This window comes from Arvicanthis niloticus, chromosome 23 (genome assembly GCF_011762505.2).
Source record: "Arvicanthis niloticus isolate mArvNil1 chromosome 23, mArvNil1.pat.X, whole genome shotgun sequence".
Lineage (NCBI taxonomy): Eukaryota > Metazoa > Chordata > Mammalia > Rodentia > Muridae > Arvicanthis > Arvicanthis niloticus.
This window is the reverse complement of record NC_133430.1, coordinates 25906984-25933859: the sequence shown is the minus strand read 5'-3', so window position 1 is coordinate 25933859 and position 26876 is coordinate 25906984. Positions and strand designations below refer to the sequence as shown.

The following is a 26876-nucleotide window of genomic DNA, read 5'->3' as shown; positions in this document are numbered from 1 at the left end:
ATAGGGAGTTGTACTATTAGGAGGTGTGGCCTTGCTGGAGGAGGTGTGGCCTTAGTGGAGGAGGTGTGGCCTTAGTGGAGGAAGTATGTCACTGCGTAGGTGGGCTTTGAGGTCTCCTGTGCTCAGGCTTCACTTAGTGTGGAGTCTAGTCTCCTTCTGCTGTCTTTGGACCAAGATGTAGAACTCTTGGCTGCTCCAGCACTAAGTCTGCCTGTACGATGCCATGCTTCCCACCATGATGATAATGGACTGAACTTCTAAAACTGTAAGCCAACCCCTTTATTTTTTTTATTGGATATTTTATTTACATTTCAGATGCCATCCCCTTTCCCCATTTCCCCTCCCTAGAAAACCCCTATCCCATGCCCCCTTTTCCTTTTTGCTTTTATACAATTTTTTAAAAATGATAATCAAAGGCTTTATAGGTTTGGTATTGCTCAATCAGAAGTGTAACCCAATACCCAACCTAGATATATCAACTATCTTTGACTGGTGGAGATACATGAACATCTGCCTCCATGTCCCCCCTTTCTCTCTCTTTCATCACCTAGCTTCTCCTCTCCTTACTCCTTCTCTTCCTCTCAGTACTCCTCCCACCTTAGCTCCTCCTACACATCACCCTTCCTGTTAAAATAAAACTTTTCTCTCAAAATACAATTAGAGCATACTTATTCCTAATTGTACCAGTGAGGTACAAGATAGTCCTAATACCCAGTCCATCATTTTGTTGACTAACCAGAACCTCTGTCATCTCTCCTAACTAGAACACTTAGTTCTGAACCTGGCTTTTTTTCTTGGCTTTAGAATGAAGCCAACCCCTTTATAAGAGTTGCCTTGGTCATGGTGTCTCCTCACAGCAATGAAACCCTAAGACAGATGTCCTCTGAGAATGGAAAAAGTAGACACCCAAGATATGGAGGATCCTCAAAACCAGCAAAAGAAAGTGGGACATTTCTTGGTCAACTCTGGATTTTCTCTTTTTAACTTTTTTATTTTTACTTTTTTTCCCACCACACAAGCACACAAGTACTATATGGTTGTCATGCAGTTTCCAGTAATGTCCCAGAAGCTGTCTGTTACTATAACTCTACTTAACTATCCCAGAACTTGACTCAAAGAGGTGACTTGAATATTTAGAATGCCAGGCACTGTGGGAGGACTCTCAGGTAGTTAAGGAGGCAGCAACAGAGTCACTATAACAACCTAGTAGCACCATAGAGCAGGACCGCGGGCATCCTCCTCTGGCTTCAGCATGCATGGGGATGCATGCTTGTACCCATGTACACATGTGCACAAACACCTGGATTCTGAGATAATGAGTTGCATGCCTCACTGAAGCTGTCTGTTGTAGCAGGGTTCTTTTCTGTATGTATACAAGTGCATGTGTAAATGTGCTTGTGTGTCTGTGGGCACATGTAGGTACATGGGTACAAGTGCCTTTGTATGTGCATGAGAAGCCAGGGATTGTGTCAGGTATGGTGCCCAGAGGCCTGAATCCAGTTTTTAGTTATTTCCATTTCAGCAAACAAGTGCTGGCTAGACCGAAGAGTAATTCTATTTTTTTATATCATTTCTGACCAAGCAGTAAGAGAAGAGAAAGCTAATTTACAATGCTCGGAGTACATCGTTAAATACATTACTCTCATGTGAATGTCATCGGACAATTTATCAAGATACTTTGTTTCCCCGTCAAAGTTGAGAAAGTGAGTCTGTGAATCAATCTATTTGATTACTGTCTTCTGGTTGCACAAGTGTTCATACTTCAAATTCTAGCTTATCACTCAGAAAGTTCATGCTGGGTACCATGCTGGGTACCTGGGATTGTGTGAAATTTTATTTCTATTGATTGGTTGATTGATTGATTGATTGATTTTGGGTTTTTTCGAGACAGGGTTTCTCTGTGTAGCCCTGGCTGTCCTGGAACTCACTCTGTAGACCAGGCTGGCCTCGAACTCAGAAATCCGCCTGTCTGTGCCTCCCAAGAGCTGGGATTAAAGGCATGTGCCACCACCTCCCGGATGTGTGAAATTTTATATGCACACAAATCAACAAATTTCTTACATTTCTCAAAAATACCCTTGACCTGCCAAGAAGTTGAGAAACTGCACATTGAAATAAACTGTTGCTTTTGTGGGGCTATAAACATATACACTTGGTGCCTACTCTGATGCAATCTATTTTATTATAAAGGACACAAAACACATGTTTTAGAAAGAAACAAAACTGCCTGACCTCAGGATATGATGCTTTCCCTTCTGAACACATCATGGCCATGGTTATTAGATTTGTCACTCGTCCCTTTAAAACACCTTCACCCAGAAGTTCACCAAAAACCCTCAGTCTTTTAAGTCAATGATATAACAATATGTTTTGCACGTGTCTGGTGCACTGTTAACTCATATTAAATTCTTAACACTGAACTGGCAAGAGACTCTTCAGGTTAAGACACTTGCCAACCAACCAGGTAGCCTTAGCTCTGCCTCTGGAATCTGGAGTTTGGAATATGCTAATTTCCACATATTCAAATGAGGGCCACAGCACTTGCAAGCACATAGATGGCTGCGCACGCGAGTGCGCACGATCACACACACACACACAGAGACAGAGAGGCACAGAGAGACACAGAGACACAGAGAGACACAGAGACACAGAGACACAGAGTGTGTGTTAAGTCAGTTAAATTAAGTATAACAAGATATCCTTAACAAGTATTTCCACATTTTTCTGAAACAGCTCTATCTAATCAGTCACTCTTTAACTTTCATTACTGCCATTTAAAAATAACAGAGAAAAAAAAATCCCAAGAATTGTCCAATAGTCCCATTTGTTCGAAACTATAGATTGGTTTTTAAAGTGTGTCGTTAAAGAAATGTCAGACTCAACTGTATGGATTCTTAAGAACTCCAGAGCATTTCAAAACAAAATTCTTGATAAGTTGTAAAGCAGGCTCTTGTGATTTTTAAGGCACCCTGTAAATACACCCTGTGTACAACTATCCTGGATTTTTCTAATACAGTCTTAAAGAAAATACTTTCCCATCAGAATATATCAGAAATTCAAATATTTCTTCATTATCTTAAGACAAATATCCCATTTTGCTTTTGCACTTGAAAAACTCTTTCTAGGGTCCAGCTTTCTCTTCCAGTAGATACGATCTCTCCAATTATATAGTAAGATTTGGGCTTTTCTTTCTCAGGCATTAGGTTAATTTTACCCATTTCTTGTGTTAGAAGCACGCAACTCCCTGAGGAAGACTGAAACAGTCTCTTCTCTATACTGAGGTGCTGTCACTTTGTATCTAGTTACTTCAGTCATTTTATAAACTGAGAATCTAGAAGGCCAGTTTAGGGGACAGTTGCAAATAGGATCTAAGTAGCAGATAAAGGAGGGAGTCTTCTGATGGGGAAACTGTGGTGGACTCCGGCTGTGCGGCTCTCATCTCAACAGCCTCCTCAAGTGCTTCTGGGTTTATGAACACAGTCTTTAGAGTTGAAAAAAAAAAAAAAAACAGAAATTCTACCTTTAAAATAAACAGGAGTTTTGTTTGTTTGTTTGTTTGTTTGTTTTTAGAGACAGGGTTTCTCTGTGTAGCCTTGACTGTCCTAAAACTCCCTCTGTAGACCAGGCTATCCTCAAGCTTATTGAGATCCACCTGCCCTTATAGTCATGCGCCATCATAGCCCTGACTAAACAGTATTTTATTGAAGCTGATTGATTCCCTCTTTTCCTCTTGCTCCCCTCCCCTCTTCTTCCCCTCCCTCCCTCCTTCCCTTCCTCTTGTTTCTTCAGTAAATATTTATACTAATGCTTGTCTGACATCAGTGATACATACTAAATGACCTCCTTGACCTTACATTAAAACAGGAAAACAGCTCACATGGGCAGGGTAGGGCAGAGTAAAATACAAAGAATGGCAGGTGGAGGAAAGTGTACACCAGAGGAGAAAATATAAAGACAGGGAGAGGCAACAGAAGCACTGGAAGTTGCCTTCCAACCATCAGAATCAATGTCTGCTAGCCTACCCTTGGTTTGTAAATGGCCATTTTCTTTCCTGTAACTGCAGGTGGTAGAAAGCTGAGCTCACTGGTCTTATTCCTTATTTTAAAGGAACTGGGTCCAGTCACAAGAGCCAAAGCTTCACCTTCATGACCTAGTGACAACCCAAAGCCTTCACTTCCTCAAAATGTCACACTGGAGACTCACGTTTCAACCCAGTGAATTTACGGAAGGGGCTCGGGTATTCAATCCAAATCAGAAGGGCCTCATTGAATAAGGGACAGTCAAATAAAGTCCTAAATGAGTTAAATGGGGGGAAAGGATGAGCTACGCCCATATCTGGAGGAAGAAAATCATGAAGAAAGGCAAAGATCCCCCAGTGTGAGTTACAATGGAGAAAAATGTACAGGTCACACTGAGAAACAGAAGAGGCAACACGGCCGGAGTAGAGGGAGTAAGAGGAAACAGTCCTGGGGAATGCATCATGCTGAGCTCTGTATGTCGTTATGCATAACCTATAGAGTATTATGGTATGTATACACACATACAAACACATTCATGCATACATACTTATTTTCTGAATGAGTTAAGATGCTTGTTTATTTATTTGTTTATTTTGATTCACCACTTCCACCCCTCAAAAAATTGCAAGATCTGACTTACATTTTGCTAGGATCTCCTTGACTGATGAGCCTGTCAAGTAAGTGATGGCTTATACCAGTTGAATAGCAGAGAGGATGATTTAAAAAAAAAAAAAAAAAAAAAAAAAGATAGAATCCGAGGTTTAGTTTGAAGGTAACTCCAATAGGATTTCCTAAGACTAAATGGTCTTTGCAAAAGACAGTAGCTGGTAATGTCTTAGTCTGGGTTCTCATGAAAGCAGAGTATGCATAAGAATTCTTGTATAATCTGAGAATTCTTGTGGAGACTGATTCCACAGAATAGTGGAATGTAGCAATGAAGATGTCAGGGTGGGGTAGTTAGCAACTGGTGTGACCCAGCGATTGCTGTATCCCAGGAGGTCACAGAGAACTTGGGTGCTAAGCATTTCGGGACTCTGGCTGTAGGAAGGGAGATAAGGAAGCACATACCCCCCATGTTCTTATCCCTGGGGGATAGGGTGCAGGATACTGACTCTGCCATTCTTCCAGGTTTCTTGATCACAGATAGTGAGCTATCTGCAGGGCAATTCAATTCTTCAGTGTTTACATTCTGGAAATTGTTATAATGCTTATATCTATGATAAATTATTATTTCAAGTTGACTCTCATTTTAACGGTTTTTGGGTTGGTTTGGATTTTGGCTTTTTTGTTTGTTTGTTTTTTATTTGTTTGATTTTTTTTTTTTTTTTGAGACAAGGTTTCTCTGTGTAGACCTATCTATCCTGGAACTTCCTCTGTAGACCAGGCTGGCCTTGAACTCACAGACATCCACCCACCTCTGTTCAGATTAAAGGTGTGTGCCACCACTGCTCAGCCATGTTTTTGTGTGTGTTGTGTAGGGGTGCATATGCATGTGCACACATGGAGGAAGCAAGAGGTCAATATAGGTGTCTTCTTCAGTTGCTCTCTATATTTTTAGATAGAGTCTTACCAAAGCTGTGGCTCACCAATTCACTTCAGCTGGCCTGACTGGTCAGCGAGGTCCAGTAACAGCCTGTGTCCACCTCCGCACAAATTGGATCACAGCTGTGTGCTCCGTGCTCGGGCTTTTGTGTCTGTGCTGGCCATGTGTGCCATGTTTGCACCACAAACTTTACTAACCCTTGACTAACTAAACCATCACCCCAGGCCCTATCTTAATAATGTTTAACTACAGCAAGAACTAAATGTCCCTTTCTTTACTCTCCTAAGAACTCACCACCAGGCTGTTTCCTTTGTTCAATGATGTGTGCTGCATCAACTCTGTGCCCTCCAGCCCACAGTGAGTTTTCATAAACACACACATCTCACTTTTTACTCAGAGGCTATATAATAAGGCTAGTGTTAGACTCTAAGTTAGACTTTTACAATAAGACCTGGAAATATCATCTTTCTTCCCTTTTACATCATCACCTCCAGTGAGAAAGTCAGAACTCAAACACAGACATCCTGATAGGAATTCAAGGCTTTCTGTACTCTAGATCTATCTTCCGAAATAGAGCCTCTCCTGTAACCATATGCTTGGCCCAGAGAGTGGCACTGTTAGAAGGTGTGGCCTTGTTGGAGGATGTCACTGAGGAGATGGAATTAACACCCTCCTCCTAGCTGTCTGGAAGCCAGTCTTCTCCTAGCTGCCACCAGAACAAGAGGTAGAACTCTCAGGTCCTCCAGAATCATGCCTGTCTGGACACTGCCGTGTGTCCTGCCATAATGATAATGGACTGAACCTCTGAACCTGTAAGCCAGCCCCACATGAAGCATTATACCCCTTTCCAAATCCAAAATCCCCAAACCCATATTCCTCCAAACAAGATATGATCACACCCATCACAGCAATACCCCACTTCTTTTTTTTTTAATTTTTATTGGATACTTTATTTACATTTCAGATGCCATCTCCTTTCCCCATTTCCCCTCCCTAGAAAACCCCTATCCCATGCCCCCTTTTCCTTTTTGCTTTTATACAATTTTTTAAAAATGTTACTCAAAGGCTTTATAAGTTTGGTAATGCTCAATCAGAAGTGTAACCCACTACACAACCTAGATATATCAACTATTTTTGACTGGTGGAGACACGTGAACATCTGCCTCCATGTCCCCCTCCCCTTTCTTTTCTTTTTTTTTTTTTTTTTCTTTTTTTTTTTTTTTTTTTTTTTTTTTTTTTTTTTTTTTGGTTTTTTGAGACAGGGTTTCTCTGTGTAGTCCTGGCTGTCCTGGAACTCACTCTGTAGACCAGGTTGGCCTCGAACTCAGAAATCCGCCTGTCTCTGCCTCCCAAGTGCTGAGATTAAAGGCGTGCGCCACCACGGCCTGCCTCCCCCCGCCCCTTTCTTTCTCTCTCTTTCTCTCTCTCATCATCTAGCTTCTCCTCTCCTTCTTCTCCTTCTCTCCTTACTCCTTCTCTTCCTCTCGATACTCCTCCCACCTTAGCTCCTCCTACATATCACCCTTCCTACTAAAATAAAACTTTTCTCTCAAAATACAATTAGAACATAATTATACCAATTTGTACCAGTGAGGTACAAGATACCCAGTCCATCATTTTGTTGACTATCCAGAACCTCTGTCATCTCTCCTAACTAAAACACTTAGTTCTGAACCTGGCTTTTTTCTTGGCTTTAGAATGAATGTAAGCTGAAAACCATGCACTCAACTCTTTTCTCTCAAAGTAAATAGCCAGGATTGGCTATGAGACTATAAGTTTTCAACCCCATCAGAAATCCAGAATGACTGAGTTAACTGAAATTATGGGAAGCACAAAGCATAGCTTCTAAAACTTAACCAATTTATAGAGATTGCTGAACACCTGGACAGTCCCTATACTACAAAATGTTGGAGCATCCGTTCTTTAGCCTTCTGGCCCAGGATCATCTGACAGACCTAGTGATGCAGAAATATTAAGGGCTGATTTCTCTGTCTTGGCAGATATAATCAGTCGACTATTCTGCAAGTGTGTCCTTTTCTGGACAGTGATTTGTCTGTAGATGGAAAGAGGCAATTCTTCCCTAGTGGCTGTCTTACCGCAACTAGAGTAACTCCAAAGATGCTCAATTTCTTCTTAGAATCTAAGACAGGAAGCTGTCAGGAGCAGACAGGTCTCTAATCAAAATGAACATTAATACAGAAATGTTTGTAACATCAATACCCCACTTCTGATACCATCTTTTGTCTTAATTAGGGTTTCCATGCTGTGAATAGACACCATGACTGAGGCAACCCTTATAAGGACAACATTTAATTGGGACTGGCTTACTGGTACTGAGTTTCAGTCTGTTATCATCATGGCGAGAAGCATGGCAGCTTCCAGGCAGGCACGGTGCTGGAGAAGGAGCTAAGAGTTCTCCATCTTGTTTTAAAGGCAGCTAAGAGAAGGGTTCCAAAGCCCATCCTCAACAGTGACACACTTCCTCCAACAAAGTCACACCTAATCCAACAAGGACATATCTAATAGGGCCACTCCCTGGGCCAAGCACATTCAAGCCACCACCCCACTTCATTGTTTTCTCTTCATACCACCCTTCACCCTCCACCCTGTGGCTCCCTTGTTCTGGAGAGTGTCCCACGATGATCTCCCGACTGGGAACAGGGTGAGAGCAGGGAGGGCTTGCTACTGTCTCCGTGCTGCCTCTGGCCTGCTTCTCCACTGTCTGTAGGTCTCCAGCCAGCCAGATGTGGGAGATCAGGCCAAAGGATACAGAGTTCGAGCAGGAGGGGAGATTGCCTGCTCCCTGCTGCTGCCTCTGCGCATTCACTGCCACTGTCGCCAACTGGTCTCTCCCAGGTGCTGCACCTGTCTCTCTACACTGAACCAGTCCAGGCCCCGGGGCCGATAAGGAGCTGGCTAGCTGGCAAGGAGGCAGCTCGGTGTCCCAGGCAGGTTCTGGGAGAGCAGAGCTCTCCCCAAGTGTTACGGCTCTTGTGACAGAAACTCTCAGACACCAGGATGATTCTTGAATGCGCTTTACTTCCCCTAAATAGAGCCCTTATCTACAGTTTTAGGGTGGGTTAGGATCTGGCAGCAGATAATGTCTATTGGCTTGACCTGAGAGCTTGGAGATACCTCATCTGCATGTGGGAGAGCCTGAGGGACCGTTCCTCGGGACTGATGATCATAAACCTCTCTGTGGGAGCGGTTGTTGGAGGACTGAAGCTAAGTGAAAAGAACCAGGGCCTGGGAGCAGAGCTGAACTCCTGCCGTCCATAAAGGTTCCGGGGTTCGAAACTCATGCTCAACCAAACATCCAGCTTCTTCTCACAGCCCACTGCCCTACACCACCCCAATCCCTTCCAATTTCCCAACACTAGGTAGTCAAGAAAGTAGGTTAGAGGGGAAAGGGGGAGTATATCTCTTTAGACTACTTCTTGTTGGTTATAGTTTTCAAGTTTCTTGTGGCAAGCCCAGTCTTCATTGTTAGGATATATCCATGGGGGGTGGGGGGGGAAACCAGCAATACCTCTGAAGACTCCTCAGAATTCTAACCATAAACTATCTTTAGCAAAATCATGACCCTACCAGAGCACAAGGCAAATCATAGTCAGCTGCTGTGGGCAGACTGAAGCAGCCCCATGTCCCACACCTAGGATTAAAACAAAAAACGTATTCACCTAACATAACTGGGTTTTTAAAGAAACCCAAACTCTTAACTACATTATTCTCTCCCTCTTTCTCCCTGCTTCTCTCTCTTTCCCTCCTCTCTCCTCACCAGCTCTATCTTCTTACTGCTCTCAGCTGTAAAATTCGCTCCACAGTCACTCTGACTTGCTAAGTAACAGCACTTGTTACATTCACAATATTGTCTGATCATCACCCCCATCTAGCTTCAAATAGTTTCCTCTGCACCATAAAAGAAGAACCCATGCTAATTAAAAGGGCCTCCAGCATTCATTCCCTGCCCCTCTCAGCCCCTGGCAACTGCTAATCAGCTGCCTTCTCTGTGGTTTTACCTCTCCAAGACTTTTTTTTTATATAAATAGATGTTAATGATGTGTCCTCTTGTGTCTTGCTTCTTTCACTGATGGTATCATCACGTTATAGAGATGGGGGTGTGAGCGATTACACAAGTGACCTCCAGGAAAATTGAATGTAAACAGGTCAATCTAACAATTGCAAGACTTTCCAGGTCCCTTTGATTTTTTAACACACCAGCATAGAAAGCAACCCCCCCCATCTATGTCTCAGTATCTTGCCTTAGATATAAAAATACAAACATTGAAATAGTCACACCTATTTTCAGAAGCTTAAGCACCCAACTCCTTTCCAATATTAAAAAAAGTCTTGAGTGCCCGTCTTGTGAAGGACAGTATTTTTAGACACTGGCTGAAGAACAGTGTAAATTCATGGCTTCTGAGCTTCGTGGCAATGTTAGGCAAGGAGATGGTGTAAGAGGAAGACAAAGGTCGTGGCCTATAACTCTTTAATGAGTCAATATTCATGCAAAAGACCTTCCTCTGTCATAGAGAAACTGAAAAGCAAGTGGCATCCCACTTCTACTGGGGTTTTCTATAATAGTTTTGGGTTCTACACCTCATTTTATATCTCTATTCAATGTTTAGACAATATTCCAAGAAAGAAATTTTGCTAAAAATGTTACTTTATTTATTACTTTTAATATTTATGTATTTATTTTATCTCTCTGTGTGTGTTTTTTATTCATGTGTATGTATATGTACTATGTGTATGCTTGGTGTGCACAGAGGTCAGCAGAGGGCGATGGGTTCCCTGGAACTGGAGCGATGGGTGATTGTGAACCACCTTGAGGTTGCTGGGAATTGAACCTGAGACCTCTGGAAGAGATACCCTGACTCATCTCTCTGTCCCCCTTGATAGGAATTTTTAAAGGGAGAAATATATTGCTCTTCTTTTTCTCTTCTTTTGTTTGCTTGTTTCATTTTGATTTAGTGTTTGAGACAAGATCTCACTATATTACCCTGGCCAGGCTCAAAGTCATTATGCAAATCAAGTTAGTCTTGAACTCAAGAGATCTGCCTGCTTCTGCCTTTCTAGTGCTTGGATCAAAGAGGTGTGACAGCAGGCCTGGCCTTTTATCAGTGCTTCTAGCTCCACTGTTTTCCCCACATCCCTTTGTTCTTAGAGGAGGAAGGAAGATCAAGTTCTCAGCTCCTACAGATTTCTTGGTTACTTACTCCACAGGCTAAACTAAGGAGGGAAGACCTGTGAGACCGGCCGTACCCTCCCATCACATGGTTATAAGGAGTACTACACTGGTAGCAGCCATCCCTCCTATCACTGCGTGAGTAGGAGATGTCCCACAGACTCATGTGTTGAATACCTGGCTCCGAGACGGTGTTATGATTTGGGCTCTTTGGGAAACATTGAAAGTGGCTCCCACTGGAGCAAGTAAGCCATTGGAGGTGTGTCCTTGGAGAAAGTCTCTTGCTAGATTCCCTTCCCGTGTTCTTTTTGTTCTGCTTTCTGTTTACCAGGAGCTAAAAATTCTCCTCCATGTTGCAGATACCTTCTGTCATAATATTCTTTCTGCCCAAGTGGATGGGACTAAGCAGCCACGCACTGCAATCATAAGCTGAAATAAACCTTTCCTCTCAGAACTTCTCTCTGGCATTTTTGTCTCAGTAATGACAAAAGCAACTTTATCCCCAGCTGGTAACGCAAGTTTGGAAAGTTCTGGAAACTTTAGGGTACCTACAGGAAGGCACTGGGGCACTAGGTCTTAACCTTCCTAAGGCTAAGACCCTTTAATTACAGTTCCTCATGTTGTGGTAACCCCCAACCATAAGATTATTTTGTTGTTACTTCATAACTATAATTTTGCTGCTGTTATGAATTGTAAATATCTGATATGCAACCCCAAAGGGGTCTCGACCCACAGGTTGAGAACCACTACACAAGAGGCGTGTTTCTGAAGGTTATACTAGTTCCTGCCCTATTCCTTTCTCTTTACTTCCTTTCTCCCAGGAAAACAGTCTCCTTTTCCACATAATATTCTGCTTCCCCATGAACCCAGAATCAACAGAGTCAATGACCATGGGCTGAAATATCTCAAGCTGTGAACCAAAATATGGCCTTCCTCCATTAGATACTTTCCATCAGATATTTTGTTACATCCCTAAGATAAGAAACTGGATGGTGGGGCCGGTCAGTGGTGGCACACACCTTTAATCCTAGCACTTGGGAGGCAGAGGCAGGCAGATTTCTGAGTTCGAGACCAGCCTGGTCTACAGAGTGAGTTTCAGGACAACCAGGCCTACACAGAGAAACCCTCTCTCAAATCCCCCCAACACCGACCCCCCCCAAAAAACTGGATGGCCTCTAATATGCCTTGACTATAGGTCAGCTATTATAGGAACAGTGGCTACAAATTAACTGTTATCACAAACAGTGGCAGGACTGAGAGATTGTGTCATCCAGCCTCATGTAACTTTCATTGTGAATATTATTACATCAATTTGTAATTGTAGAGGCCAAGCTTCCATGCAGAGACCATTCTGTATCTGCCTGGTATCAGGGCCATGCCACTTTATTAAGAAAGCATTTGTCCGCCTCACAAAAGAAGCTTTATAAAGGTTTACAAGAATGAGTTTCCCCTTTCAAAGATAATCATCCCTGAGAGTTGTCATCCTCAGGGGATAGTAATTGAAATTCTCATTTGCAGGTCTCAGCCCTAATAGAGCTTGTAAATCTGTAAGAATTTATCTGCTCTGTGTCAGCGTTTGGCTAACAAGCCTGTTAGTGTTTCCAGATCCTCCAGATGCCCGTATTTAATGCTTGGCTGGTCTTCTTATGTAGCATAACCAACTAGGCATTTCCCAACCACTCTCGATCCCTGCAATCTAAAACAACACAGCCAGAAGCTCCGAAATGTGTTCCATGAAGCGTGAAAGAATTCATTAAGGCTCTGTCTGTTTCAGTTCTGTGCAACAACACGACGTCTGATGTTCTTACGAGGATTCCTCTTGGCACCTTACAGAGAATCTGAGTCTCCTGAGCAAAGCAAGCAGGGCAGCGTGGAGAAGCTATAGCAATACTTTCCTTTTATATTATATCTGACACCTTCATTTTAACAGTAGCAAAATGGAGAAGGAAAGGTATTACACATAAATCTACATTGACTACACGTCACGGTGACAACCAGAGGTTTCCCACCTAATAGCAAAAGTTATTCTATGAATATTTAAAAGTATTACCAGCAAAGTGGCTAAGCCCAGTTTGCTCTTTCTGAATAGAAGTTATGAGCACATGAGATGTTATTCCAAGGCTGGCAGGTATGAGCCCTTGAGTGCTCATGAACCTGGTGACTGGACTGACAGACCTAAAATACTTTATACTAAAAACCCCAAAAAGCTGGGAACTGAAAGCTGCAGGCTTAAAAAAAATAAAGGCACTCAAGTTGAAGGCTTATTGCTCTGGACCTTAACTAGCAACATGTCCTCTACACCACTCACCACTACCACCACATACATGTTTAGCAGCTAGTATAATCCTTGGCTTCACAGAGAGCTACAGTCGTAAACAGCAGCTAACAGAATCAGGTACCACTCGCTTGTGTTACAGTCTTAAACAGGCTTCAGGCACTAGGCCCTTCAGCCCTGAGACTGGTTAGTGTTACAGCTCTCAGGCCAAGCATGTCTGTGACTCTTGGTCCTTCAGGATTGTAGCTCACTCAGTCTCTTTCAGTGACTAAAGACCCTTTTCTGTAGCTCTCTCTCTCGCTCTCTCTCTCTCTCCCTCCCTCTCTCTCTCCTTTACTTCCCATATCCATCTCTCTTGTAGCTGCTGCTGCTGCCTCTTCTGGCTGCCGTTGCTCTTTCAACTGCTCTAACAACATCAGCTGCCCATCCTTACTACTGTCATCCTTAGGGTCAGAGCCTAGGCCTTGGCAACTATCAAGCCAAGCTCACTTACCCACTCAAAATACACCAATTGAACAGGCAACTAACAGTAAAGAGCAAAGATAGTTTTTTTTTCAGTGCAACCACACTGGAAGAAAAAAAAAAAAAAGATGTCTGCCCAGTGACCTCCCAAGTCCATCTTTGATGTCCTAATACGAGGTTTAGGCTTAGCTAGGTAGCAAGAGGTGGGCTGGAGAGATGGCTCTGTGGTTAAGAACACTGGATGCTCTTCCAAGGATGAGGGTTCAATTCCCAGCACCCACGTGGAGGCTCACGAAAGTCTGTGACTCCAGTTCCAAAGGATCTGATGCCTTCGTCCAACCTTTGTAGTCACTACACACACATGCAGTCAAAATGCCCATACACATACGAACATTTAGGAAGGAGGGAAGGAGAGAGTGAGGAGGGAAGAAGGGAGGGAAAAAGGGAGAGGGAAACATAGCTGGTAGAACAGTACTGGCCAACATGTAGACTTGTCCATCACTGACTCCTCATAATCAGCTCCCCTGTCTCCTACAAGGTCTTCTGACAAGGTGTTAGATCTGTGTTAAAATCTTTTCTTGGCAGACTTTTATCCTCTTACTGGAACTGTGGTTTTAGCCTTTTCCTTCTCCCGTCATGAGATTCCTGGGAAAATTCCAACTCCTTGGGGACCATTGTTTCAACGGTCTGATTGCCAAAAGGAGGGCACAAGTTTCTCTTAAATCTCCATCCCTGTCGACATGTTTACACCACCACTGTGGCCACTGCCACCTACCTGCTGACTCTTCTACAGTCCTCTGCACTACCAGGTCATCCTGCTTTACTGATTCTAAAGACCAAAAGTCAGCAAGAAAATCAATCTAGGACAGCCTTTATTGTGCCTAATGTTGCAGCTCCAGGGGGCAGTACAGCAGGGCATCTCTCGGCTGGCCCACACACTACACTCAACAGCCTGCTTCTGAAGCCAGAGTGAGTGTGGCAACTACAGGAGACCTACATGTTCACAGAGGACTGTGAATCTGTCACAGAACAGTCCCTAATGCAAATGAAGTAGTGTGTTTGCAGACAATGAAGTCTTCTCTGGGCCACCAGGGGACACACCCTTCCTCCTTTGCTTGGGTGAACATGATGATGGAATTATGTACTGTATTGACCCAAAAGACTGGGCCCAAGATGCTTGAAACTGCCATGGCTGCAATGTAGCTTCCTCAAGTTATCCACTAAGTTTTCATAGGAACTGGGTCAGTATGACAGAAGGCTGTGGGGCCATAGTCCTTCAACTCAAGTCAACAGGGACACCACTGAGGGAATGGCCTACCAGCTGTCAATCATTCCAGCTTTCAGCATCATAACTTATTTAAAGGAAAAGACACATTTATGAGGGCCCTAACAATAAAGGCTTATTATAAACAGTGTTGTATCTCTAATTAACAGTTCTCTAACAATATTTAACGTTTGCCTCAATGCCCCAGGGAGTAGTGGGTGGTGCCTGTAATCTATCTCAAAAGGTTATTGACATGCAGTTTTAATAGCAATGGAAATTATACATTCAGAGTTTTAATCAGTCACAAGCCTTTTACCAAAGCATTTAACCATGCTGTGGCTTGCCTTTGGTAGCTGTTAAATAAAAAAAAAAAAAAAAAAAAAAAAAAAAACCACATAAAGTGGTTCAGGTCTTCAAAGAAGCATTAGGTGAGCCTCTTCAATATTCAACATGCGTCTTACTCAGCAAAGAGGGGACATCTTGATTTGATAAATATGTTTGTTGTCTCCTGGGTGACAAAAAAAGTGACCCAAACAGCTAGCTTTGTTAAAGATGAACTTGGAGGGAAACATACAATTAAAAAAATGAAAAGAAAATAACCCCCCAAAATTGAATACTTAACCCCCAAGATCATCACTGCCATTTCCATTCTTCCTGGCTCCTCCCCTTCTCATGCTCATAAGGAATGTTTTGCAGTTGTTTTCTTGGTGATTTTCTTTCCCATTCACCCCTTACATAGTGTGATCTGGCTCTTGTCCTCCCGTTACTCAATTGAAGAACTTCTTGCTAAAGTTACTGCAACATTTGTTGCAAAACCCAAAGGACATTTTTAGATTCTTTCCCAGTTAGAATGTTTGGTGGCTTTGTCCTTCTTATGGCTTACCCTGGTCTCATCCACATCACACCTCTTGACCCCCTGGTACCTCAGTGGAGGCTGCTGACGTACAATGGAAGAACATGTTGTGCTGCTTCAGTTGTGTCAACTGCACACTACACAACATGAAGAACACTTGCAGCTACACATTAAGTGGACTCCATAGCGTGCTCATCCGCCACACTCCACCCCTTGCTATAGAGATCTAACTCTTTGTATACATTAGAGAAAGATTGCCCAGGATGCCAATGGGCTTTTTTACCTAAGGGAATCTTAGAGTGGTTGGAAGGAAAGCACACACACACACACACACACACACACACACACACAGCTCTAACATGTTGCTGCAATTAGTTTTAAGCCCAAAATTAGTAGTTTCACCTCTTTCCCAAAGCTCATTCTAAATATCCCCCAGTGTCTACCTTTCCTAGCGATGAAAACAGCTAGTCATATGGTCAAGGCCCTCACTGCCAAGGGTTCTGCAGCCACAATTAACATATGCTAATTAAGATGGGACCACTGCATTCTTCTGTTTGTAGGGAGGTATAGTTCTGCTCTCTGTAGATAAGATGTCTGGAGTGTTCAGATCATGGTATAATTTGTAATTCCTTGCAGAGCGTGGAATGATTGGAATAGAAAGATCAGAGTCCTTCACTACATTGTTGTGAACGGCTAGTGGGAGCATTCCTACTTCAGTCCTTTGATTCCTAGATTCGTATTCTTTCTAATGGGGAAACAACATCTCTGGGAGAAGCTGAGATTCATTGGGTAGACCACACAATGGTACGCCAACACTGAACACTATAACCTACAAATTGGCACTTCCATTTTACCTTTGAGCTTCTGCACTGTGTGATTCTTGCTAGAAGCAGAGAAGAGAGATTCATGGTTGCAAGATCACTCCTTTAAGTATATCTGACAGTTGGCTGCCGTGCTTAGGATATCCTACGACTATGGGTCAGATTCAGAAATCTCCCCACACACCGATGTTCTTTGAGAGTCTATGGGAAAGAAAAACAGTTATCCAGAACAAGGGTTTATACCATGGTGCCAAAACACTGTCCCTTCTAGAAAAAGACTGTGATCTACTTAGAGGAAATGTGACACTGATCTCTGTGGCTGACTTGACACGTTTAACTGGGAGAGCATGCTGTTGGCACCTTTGTTGCCTCTGTGACTGACATTCTGTCAATGCATTGGTTGGATTAACTCTGTGAGTGAGAAAGATTGGCAAATGCCAGCTTGCTGAGTCACCCTTCATTGGTTGTTCAATGGCTTTTCTATAGTGGCTGCTTTTGGATGTCGGATAAAATATGATACAAAGTGAATGGAGAGATGGCTGCTCTTCCAGAGGATCCGAGTCTAATCCCCATAGCTGATAGGACTCTCTCAGAACCCGCATAGAGGTAGAAGAAAAGAACCAGTTCTACAAAGTTATTAGGAGTTCAGCTCCTAACACAAGCTCCTCTACCACCTGGAATTCTAGCTCCAGAGAATCTGACACCCTCTTCTGGACCTCTAGGGATGCCTACACACACGGCATACACTTACTCAGACACACACACACACACACACACACACACACACAGGAAGAAAAAAAATACTCTTAAATCTCAAAGTACAATTTGCACTGAACGCTGTTGCTTTTATACCCTCCTAGAGTCAAAAACTATAAATCAAACCATAATATTGCCATATATAATTTTTTAACACATTGCTCCAGGAGGTAAGCGATAACGTTAGCCCCTTGAAAGTTCCTACTGTGCCCTATAGTATACCAGCTTCTCCTTGTTATTGAGTGCTTTTTTTTTTCTGTATGTGTCTTCTCAAGTGTCCTCTATCCTCCAAGCAATGGCACCCCCTGAATCCTTCTAATAACGGCACTCGGTCTCTTCTTCAGTCAAGTGATTTGCAGTTCACAATGTCCTCATCTGTAAGTCTCCTTTAAATCAAGCAGAGTAATCCTAACCTTCCCAGGTGCCATTTCCAAAGCAATACTGGCTGCACAGAAAGCAATTTGCTGGAACGCTTTGGCTCTTGCTTGCTGTCTGTGTTTATGATTACTGCTTGTCCTGGTTTTTTTTTTCCTGGTGAGCCTTGAGCGTTGCTTGTTCTTCTATACAGGCACTTGAAAATTGGCTCTGTTTTCTTCTACCAGTTACATTTTAACACTGCTTCGAGCCTTATGGGACACCCCACACCTTTTCAAAATACAAAATACAAAATAGAATTGCAACCCACACTTTAATTTGACAAGACAGTTCACTTGTGATTCCTTTACCAGGTCTCTGAGCTCTGGGAGTTCTCTGTTGCCCCCTGCTGGGAAGCGGCAAACTAGCCTTGGGATTATTACTGGGGAAACATTGTTCCTAGGTCTAATTGCCCTTCAGGTTCTCCCTCCATCCTCACTCACCTCTCACTGATACTGTTTCTTCATCTTCTATTCATTTATCATCTGGGTTTAGAATGACTTCTGAAAATCTGATAATTCTACCAAAACTTGTGATTACGTGGTTTGGTGCGTGTGCATGTGCGTGTGCGTGTGCATGTGTGTGTGTGTCGCTCTCTCCCTCTCCCCCTACCCCCTTGCTGCATTCTGGGTTATTCCTGTTATTTGAAAATACTGCTCTACTTATTCATTTACTCATGGAACAATTATTATAAGGACTAGAAATTATTTCAGAAATTTATCTGTTCTAAGGGTTTTCAATTTTGTCTTCATATTAAGATTTTCTGGAGAATTTACTTGAAGTGATGCCAGAACATTCTCATCTTGTATATCTGAGATATGTCATAAATCTGGGGCTGGAGAATCGGTCCAGTGTTAACTGTGCATACTGCTCTTACAGAGGACAAAAGTTCAGTCCCCAGCTCTCAAGCTGAGCAGATAACAACTGCCTATTAATCCCGTTCCAAGGACCCCAATACCTCTTGTCTCCTGCGCTCATGTGACTATACCACACTCATAATCAAAAGTTAAGCCCCTTTAAAAGAAGCTATGAATCTGTATTTTAATATATGTATGCAGTTATGTAAGATATGAACTTGGTATTAAAACAAGGAAATAAATAAAAGGATGAACAAATGATAAATGTAAGCTCTGGGAGGGGGAGGGCAAAGGAAGAGGTCTCTACAAGGTCATCATTAGCACCTCATGAGTTCCCTTAACCCTTTACAGCATGACTGAAGAAAATCCCAAATTCCTCATTTTGGAAAAAAAAAAAAATTCAGGTCTAGTCAGTTAGAAAAAGAGTTGAAGATTTTCTTAAAGATCATTTAAATTACCAGGGTTAAGAGAAAGAGAGGTGTTCTGAAAGAAAGACGCACTCAAACATTGCTGTGTGTTTTTCAAGAGCAAGTAGGGAAAGATACACTCAACTGTGGACATGCGCTCCTCCAGTTTACTCAGTTAACTGGGTTGTAGCATTTAGCCGCATGCACCATTTTGATGGCACTCAAGTTACGTCTCAAAAAGTTACTAAGGAACCTTTTCCCCCTTTTCTTTCCATTTAGACAAGTGAGGCTATAACGTGGTTCCAGAGACACCACGGATGGAATGATCACCTTGCAGGGTGGACCCAGTAGCTCTTATTGTTGTATAAGGACTTAGTGCATATCCTATCATTATAAAGAGGTTTTCTGTGAGATCCCCAGAAAATTGCAGGTTGACAATTGGGAAACAAGAAAGGCATCAAGCAGTTATAAATTGTGCTGAAATTATTACCTCGCTGCTAGTGAGAGGGTTTGTCAGGACCCAGGGTGAGGTGGTCCCTTCCCATCTTCTGTGCCCACAATTTTCCATCTTTTTGTCCTGCCTTACTAAAGAGTAAGACATTCTTTCTCTTCTTCTTGAGTTCCTTAAACTGCCTCTCACAAAGCATACTGTATTAAGATTCTTGAGGACTCATGCAGACATGAAGTTAATGCCTTTTAAATCTTCCCACTGATCTTATGTATCTGGTCTATCAAGCATGGGGTGTCTCTGATCTGGTTCCATTTCTCTTAAAGTTCTTTCTTCTCTTGACCTGTTTTTTGTTGCTCATTGTCCAGAATCCCTGATAATCTTGATGCTTTCTTAGTGGCTCATACCTCTACCAACATGGCCATCAATCACCTGAGACATTCATCCCTCTTGACTTTTCTATCTAGATTTTCTTCCTCGGCAATTCTCCCCTGACCAACGAGCTGTTCAAATAATACTCTCAAGCAATATTTCAACCTACCACTGTATTGTTCTATTTTTTAGATATTTTTGCCTGGCTGGCCAGGAGCACCTGAAACCCTCCATCCCAAACAAATTCATGTTTCTATCAATATAAACTATCCCTACTCATCCTTGTCTCCTTCACACCATTTTTAGGTCTCCCACCATCAATTCTGCTCCCGAAGGATCCCACTTTTACTTCAGTTTGGCCTTCATCATAGTTTTCCACATCTCTGTCAGTCAGGATTCCCACTTCCTGATCACTGCTCTTAAGTCCTTTGAGGGCCTCTTGGAGGCAGATCCTTTATCACTGTGTGGTCTATGTTCTCAGTACCTCACTTCCTCTCTGATACACAGTAGAAACTCTAAAATGGTCTGAGCCATCAGATGCAGATCAAAGGTTATACTACTTTTTTTCTTTTTCTTAACAAGGTGGTCAAATGTCTTCCATTTTAACTTTGCCGAGCTCTTTCACGTAGGTGCCTCCATCTAATTCTTGCTTGAGCACAACTGAAGTATCCATGGCTCCCTTGAGCGTCCCTCAGTTCTCCCTTTGGATTGTTTTCTTCCTGCTTGAAACACCCATTAGCCCTGTAGCCAATGCTCCTACAAGTCCTTCCAGGCTCGGGTCCAATGTCTCGTTCTTCATAAAGACCTCTTCCTAAATCCCCAAGGCTCTTCTGTTTCCTATAGCATTTGAATAGCACCTCTCATACAAACCTGACTACAATATTCTACTGGACTTAATTCATTAAATAAGTAGGGTTTGGACGCAGGACAGATGTAGAGTTTATCTAAGACAACTCTGTACCTGACAGCTAAAGGATAATTATCAGTCAGGCTTAAAACCCAATTTTCCCAGATCCCTTCCCAGGGCAATGCTATCTGTATAATTCTTTTAACCTTTCTCATGGAGTAAAACGGCAGCTCTGATTTCCTCACAATAGCCAGTATAATCCCTTCCCTATAGTAGATCTGAGAAACTTGTGGTTTGAATAAGAATACCCCATAGACTCACATATTTTGATGGTTGGTCATTAGACGGTGAGGCTACTTGACCGGGATTGGGGGCGTGGCCTTGTCGGAGTAGGTGTGGCTTTGTTGAAGGAAGTATGTTGTTGTGGGTAGGCTTTGGGGTTTCTGCTCAAGCTGTCCTGTGTCTCCTCTGGCTGCTTTCAGATCTGGATGTAGAGCTCTCAGCTTCTTCTCCAGCACCATGTCTGCCAGACATGCTTCCCACCACGACGAAAGTGAACTAAACTTCTGAGCTGTAAGCCAACCACAATGAACTGTTTTCCTTTTTAAGAGTTGCTTTGGTTGTGGTGTCTCTTTGCAGCAATAGAAACTCTAAGACAAAACTACACTGGTTAGAAATGAATATTTAATGTGGTAGGAAACTGATAATTTCAACCGGTGGTATCCTAAATTCCTTGAAAACACAGCGTGAAGCAGAGATTTCTTAGTAACAAAAGGCACCAAGGCGGGGATCAGAAACTGCTTCTCAGGAAACCACGGGAGATTCCTCAGGTAATATAGAGATTATGTCTGCACAGACACAGCAACTGTCTGTCCGTAGGCCACATGGGAAAACCATGCCCTATGTAGCTCCCCCGCCCCAGGAAGGAATTTACTACCCTTATTTTTTTTTTTCTCACTGTTTCCTATTGATCAGAGCTACACCCCTAGTTGCCTGGGTCCATCCTCTAGCTCTTCAGTGGTTCCTTAGAAGAACAGAGTCTATGCTCTGTGGAAACATTTTTATTAGAGTCTGAAGAGGAAGAGGCTGAGAGAGAGAACATGTCTGGTAGAGCATGCTGAAGTTAAGCCTGCTTCTTACGTTTGTTTCCCAAGATTGCTCCTTGTTGAAGTGTGGCAGAGTTGATTTTAGCAACATAAGTCAAGTAGTATCTGTTTTAAGGGACAGGTCTGAGTAGGCTAGAGATGGCTCAGCAATTAAAGAGCACTTATGGCTTTTGCAGAAGACCTGGTTCTTTTCCTAGTTCCTACACTGTCTGTAACGCTACTTCCAGAGGATCCAATGCCCTCTTCTCAACCCCTGTGAGCACCAAACACGCGCGCACACACACACACACGGTTTACAGACACACAAGCAGGCAAAATACCCACACACGTAAAAATAAAGGCAAATAAATCTTTCTATAACACAGATCTAAAGGGGGATACTATTTAAAGGTGCTATACAAGTAAATAGTGAAACTTATGAGTGATATTAAAATGCATACTGAATAAGTTCTAAATTTTTCTCTTTTGAATAATTTGTAAGTCCATATATGATTTTCAAAACTCACCAAGTTCTGGTGCTTCACGTTCATATTATATCCTGATTCCTACTAATGGTTCTCAACTTTCTTAATGCTTTCTTAATCCTTTAAAACAGTTTCTCATTTTGTGGTGACCCCCAACCATAAAATTACTTTTGTTGCTACTTCATAACTGTAATTTTGCTATTGTTACAAGTCATAATGTGTTTTTCTGATGGTCTTAAGTAACTCCTGTGAAAGGATCATTTAAATCCCAAAAGAGTCACTACTCTAAGGCTGAGAAACACTATTCTACAAGGAAAAAAAATTCTTATAATTTCTCAATAGAATACAAATAGGTCCATCCTTTTCTCTCTTCAATTGTTTAAAAATAGTTTTACTGAGCTTGTTTTTTTTTTTTTGACAATTCCATGATGCATATAACACACACTGCTTACTGTAACTCCTGCATCTCTCTGCCACCTCCTAATCCATCCTTTTAGCCTGTAACTCTCTACCCTCTTATGTAACTCACATGCTTAGTGAAAGTTACTCACCAGTGCACACTTAAGAGAGAGAGAACATTCCCTTTTCCCAAGCAAGTAGCTTTACCTACTCAGAGAGCAGACTTGAGAACTCTCACACACGTCAAGACACCCTGAATATTTTTCTTCAGGAAAAAAAAAATCACAGTCCAGACGTTCAATAAGCAGGTCTGGGTCCGTTTTAGAAAGAGGAAGAAAAGACAGATTTTGTCGGTGGGGAACAAAACTTGAAGTTAATTCATAGTGACAGATGAAAAGATCCTGCTTCATTTTAACGTTAGCACTGCCACTCTTCCTGGATTTTATTGTCAAATCCTAAAGAAGAGAGGGGGGAAGAAAAGTCTGGGGATTAAGGCCAAACTTTAGCGTGAAGGAGGCATTAAAAAGCCCAGTTTAGAGCCGAGCAAGGGCAATTAAAGGATAATGTGACTGCCAGAGGACATGTTAGCCAATGATTACAAACGACTACATTCAAGGCTCACAGAGGTTCGTTCTGACAGTCTGCAAACGAACAGGAATACCATAGACTGGTAGCAGATGGCACACAGCATAGGGTTTGCTCTAAATGAACTGACACCAAGAAGATTACATGGCTACAGCCCACAGCTCTAATGCAACCCAGGCACAGGTCCATAAGGGCACAATATGTCAACATGTGGAATTCTGGGACTTGTGGGAAAATAAATGTGGGACCACAACAGCCTAGGAGCACAGGTTAGCCAAAATTTCATGTTCCAATGTAGAAGTGCTTTCATGAAATCTTTGTGTAATAATGGGGGGGGGGGAGTCATAAAACAAGGCACTTTTCAAATATATTTGTAGGTGGTTATAGCAAAATGGAGAAATCCTAAAGGCCTCCTGTGTTGGCTGATGACTCTTATGTTTTTTGGTTGGCAGAACCTGTGGTTTTATTAATATATCCCAAAAGATTTGCATCTACTAGTCACAGGATGCCAGGTCTGCCCAGTAAGCAAGGAATGGCTATCTAGTGAGTGTGGTAGTTGGAATGAGAACGTCCCTCACAGGTAAGAGGTTTGAATACTTGGCCCCTCGATGATGGAGCTGTTTGAGGAGGAGGAGTATGGTCTTGCTGGCGGAAGTCTATCAATGGAGACAGGGTGTGAGGCTTCCAAGCCATGGACCACTCTCCGTTCTTTTCCCTGCTTGCTGCTTATGGTGGGAGCTCTCACTGGGCTGCCCCAGCCACCAGGCCTGCCTACTGCTGGACTTCCTCCATGACAATGCTGATGGACTCTCACCCCTCTGGAACCATCATCCCAGATAAACCTTACCTTCTCCAGGTTTCCTTGACTACGATGTAACAGAAAAGTAGGTACGGATATCCTTAGATAAATTGCCATGAGGCTCTGGAGCTGCACTACTCACAGCTCTCCACAGACACTGGAGTTACAACTGGTTCATCCACCTCGCAAAAGTTTCCAACCTGGAGGTGCAGCCTCATCCATTCTGGGAGCTTCTGCTCTACGTTCTTTCTGCCCACGTGTGATATGGATTTTATTGCATCCTTATCACATGGCTAGATAATTTGGACCCTTCTTGGGCTAAACAGTCTATATATAAATCAGACATTATCTATTTCCTTTTCCCTATATAGGATGTTCTGCGAAGAAAGTAACACGATTTCCTGGAATTTCTATGTGCTTTTCACAAGTCTTAAAGGAAATCCCAAAAGTCAGTTTCATGTTGATTCTGCTTGATTTGATCCAAATTCTCTATTAAAACATAGGTAATTCTATTATATTATATTTTTTCTTTAATATTCTATTAACATTAAATTCCATAATTAAATTTAATATTCTATTAATATTCTATTAAAAAATAATTACTTGTTGTGTCCTTATAAATACCCTACATTCTATGCAAGCAGTCGTAGCGTTCTGTTTAAAGGATAAAATTAAATAAAGACCTCAGCAGGAATTGAATCAACAATTCTTGTCCCTTTCTGTGAAATGTCAATTAAATTCCAAGGCCCCATCAACAAACCCAGAAGCCTTATTTGAGCATTCTGATGCTCTTTGCTTTACCAATAAGCCACCTATTTCCTCTGAGATTTGAATCACTTTTAAATGAATTATTGGGCTACCCAGACTCCCAAGATTCATCACTGTTAATTTTCCACCTCTCTATGACCCATACAGTGGTCATGGCTTCTTAATTTGCAAAACATTCCGCAAAGCTTTGCTCAGCCAAATTAAGCCTTCAACTAACCAGCAGAGGGAGCTCTAGAAAATGCCTCAGCTCCCTAGTGTCTTCCTGGGTGCAGCACCAGGAAACCTCTGTGAATTCAGGTCTGCTCTCTGCAGGAAGAAGTGATGTTCAAGTTGGTGGTTAAAAAAAAAAAAAAGAACGATAAATTAGACGCTGTTTTATTGATTTATTTAGTGCTTTGCTTAAAGCACCCTTTGTGCTGCCTATTCACCAAGCGTGACTTCAGATACCTGGAGCTGAATGACCCGAAGAAAGAGCAGAAACAATGGACGTTGTTGCCCTTCATAGTCTGCTGAATAAATCATGCCCGCTTGCCGGCCCCACCTTGTGGCTTTATACTTTGAGAATACAGAATAGACGCAGCCTCAAGGCCTTTCAGGAGCTTTGCTGACTTCGGTCCACCGATGACAGCTCCCCTCCTCCACTCTCACCGCTCTCAGGGTGCTCATCCAGAAAGAGTCCCATAAGAAACTTACTGGGGAAAGCCTGGGTTCTGTCTGCGGCACCGATAGCAATCTATTCTCTCGCCTAAGATCTTTAGAGAAGGAGAAATCTCTTTCTCACAAGTTTCTCTTTACAGCTCAGTGTCTTGTTTTTTGAAACCCTAAATAAATTGATTCTATGGATCCCTGAATGGTTAGTGAGATGGGGAGGAAAAGAAAAGAAGCTTTTGCCAAAACTGTTTAAGACAACACTGGTTTGTGGAGTGTCAAATTATCAAATTGCCGAGTCTGTTTCTTCCACTGTAAAGATGCAGTAACGATAGAAATCCTGTCTCCTGCCTCCAATGCCATACAGTCACTAGAATCTCTCTCTCTTTCTATCTTTCTCTCTCTCTTTGTGTGTGTGCATGTGTGTGTATGTGTGTCTGTATGTGCATATGCTTCTGTGTGGGTGTCTGTGTGTATGTGTGAACATATGTATGTGTGTGTATGTATGTGTATGTGTGTGTTTATGTGGGCAGTGTAGTTAGTCCTCACATCAGCCCTTACTGGTAGGTTTCATTGTTCCCACCTACAGAAGAAGAAATAGAGGGCTTGGTGAAGGATTCAATCAAGGGCACAAGCTAGAGAGAACTTTCTGACTCAAAAGCCCAATGTTCTCACCAGCGTTAAGAAAACTAGCCCCATCTCATAGGTATTTTGTACGGTACATGTCACCTTAACCGCGATTGTCCCCACCACTACAGGTTCTGTGAGGTAAGCACGAAGATTAACTTCCACCTCTCCCAGCTCCGTTTTACCTCTTTGGCTCCTAATTTTAAAAATTAGCTTGGGAATGAAAAGATCGCTCAGTGGTTAGGGGCATTCGCTGCTCTTGCTGAGAACCCACACGTGGTTTACAACCATCTGGAGCTGATACCTTCTTCTCACCATCAAGGGCACCAGACATGCACACAGCACAGAGACACACATGCAGGCAAACACTCCTGCACATAACATTTTTTAAAATTTTTTTAAAGAGAAACTAAAGCTCACAAAATTAAAAAAAAAAAAAGTTTTCTCTTTCTGCAGAGACTAGAGCTGAGACTGCGTGGTTCTATGGGATTGGCAGAGTCCGATTTGCCACCTGTAGCTGATGGGACTCATTTTTTTCCCCAACACTTTGATCCAAACACAGCAATTTAAGCCCTGAGTTTTTGTAAAGAAATGAGAATAGCATTATGTTATTTCCAAAGATCAAATGAAATGAGGTGTGAAGACGTTTATCAGTGTAAAAAATACATATACAGAGCTGTTACAATCCCATTATCAAATGATCTTGGGTTAGAGTCAGGAACCAAGTTATGTGTATCTTCTGGCAAAATGGCAAGAGAAAGCAGATCCGTGTCTTTTCTTTGCTTCTTCTGGTTAGTGCTCACTGTTACTCATCTCCTCTCCAGATCCCCAGTTAACTGCCTTCCCTGTTCTCTCAGGGAGCAACGTTGCTTGGAAAGCTTTAGAAGGTATTTAAAGGCATATTTATCTACCCTCTCTGACACTTGGAATCTGTTTTCTTGTACTTTGGAGTGA

At 42.4% G+C, this 26876-nt stretch overlaps 1 protein-coding gene across 8 annotated transcripts in view; it reads left to right on the top strand.

The window, feature by feature from the left end:
• The window catches only part of Tshr (thyroid stimulating hormone receptor), a 110150-nt gene that overhangs the window by 3259 nt on the left and 80015 nt on the right, over window positions 1–26876 (top strand). For 2 of the 8 annotated variants that reach the window (XM_076921482.1, XM_076921480.1), the window contains exon 1: window positions 150–265. The exons of 4 other annotated variants lie outside the window; for them this stretch is intronic. The gene's annotated coding sequence lies outside the window, so the exon portion shown is untranslated. Of the gene's footprint in view, window positions 1–149; window positions 266–20981; window positions 21100–26876 lie in introns of those variants that run through there. 2 more of the 8 variants (XM_076921483.1, XM_076921481.1) reach the window with 2 other exon arrangements.